The sequence below is a fragment of the Sipha flava genome, unplaced genomic scaffold (assembly GCF_003268045.1).
Source record: "Sipha flava isolate LNK unplaced genomic scaffold, YSA_version1 18372_pilon_pilon, whole genome shotgun sequence".
In the NCBI taxonomy this organism is placed as follows: domain Eukaryota; kingdom Metazoa; phylum Arthropoda; class Insecta; order Hemiptera; family Aphididae; genus Sipha; species Sipha flava.
In genome coordinates, this window is record NW_020272275.1 from 1 (window position 1) to 981 (window position 981).

Below are 981 nucleotides of genomic sequence, written 5' to 3' on the forward strand. Positions count from 1 at the left end.
GTTACAGTTAAAACCCGAAATCCGTCAAAACTAGTTTTAACTAGTTTCCACAAATCCCTTTAGTCAATTCTGGTTTTAACTGGTTAAAACTAGAATTTACAAAGACCATCATCGTCAAAACTAGTTTAAACTTATTATTATTTAGTTACAATTAGTTGTGTCTAAAATATAGTAGTGAAAACTAGAATTATCTAGTGAAAATTCGTATTGTTTTATTGATAAGTAAAACTAGTTTTAACTAGGGAAATGTAGAAATATAAGTACATATTAAATATAAACATTTATTGTATTATTTATTTTGACATGACAAACTATCGTGGCATTTAGAGTTACATAGAATTTTATTTTTTTTTACATAAACAACGATTTGTTCTGCAGGATGTTTTACATATGCATTTTACAAATCCTTGCCCTGACCCCGTTGATGCTTTTGTTGCAGCTACACGGAGGGAAATATGATTTTTTAGAACTTGACTATATGTGATGAATTTTTCTTTACATGTTATAAATTCAGACCTGAAACAATTTTTACTGATTACTCATTATTATCTAATTTTATTTTATTTATTAAATAAAAAGTTGATAATGGACGCACCTACAATAAAGTTTTTCTAGAATTCCATCCTTACATCCGATTCTATATAGATCGTACTCTGTTTTTTTCCAACACTATTCCGATGAGATTTGGATGATCGGTTTTGCCTTTGTCAACATCTGGAATGCGGATTACTACGTTGACACCAACTTCAACCGCAGGAAATTTGTTTTCGGTTCGAGTCATCATTCGAGTTGCCTGTTTTTTCCAAATTTGCATGAGCTTTTTTTCTAATTGCATTTATGGTATCTGAAACTTATCAAAGAAATATACCGTGTTTATGTATTTATTGGATTTGTTGGTTACAGTATGAACTATTAATAAGAATCTTTGTTTTAAGTTTTCAATCCTTAACTAGGTATAAAAGTTAAAATTTTTATAATTTT

At 28.5% G+C, this 981-nt stretch overlaps 1 long non-coding RNA gene across 1 annotated transcript; it reads right to left on the reverse strand.

The window, feature by feature from the left end:
• Nucleotides 1–267: 267 nt before the first annotated feature.
• Nucleotides 268–662, reverse strand: LOC112680999. Its single transcript, XR_003148366.1, has 2 exons — nt 596–662; nt 268–516 (listed from the first exon to the last, which is right to left on the reverse strand). It is a non-coding gene; the product is annotated as an uncharacterized LOC112680999 (long non-coding RNA).
• Nucleotides 663–981: the final 319 nt, after the last annotated feature.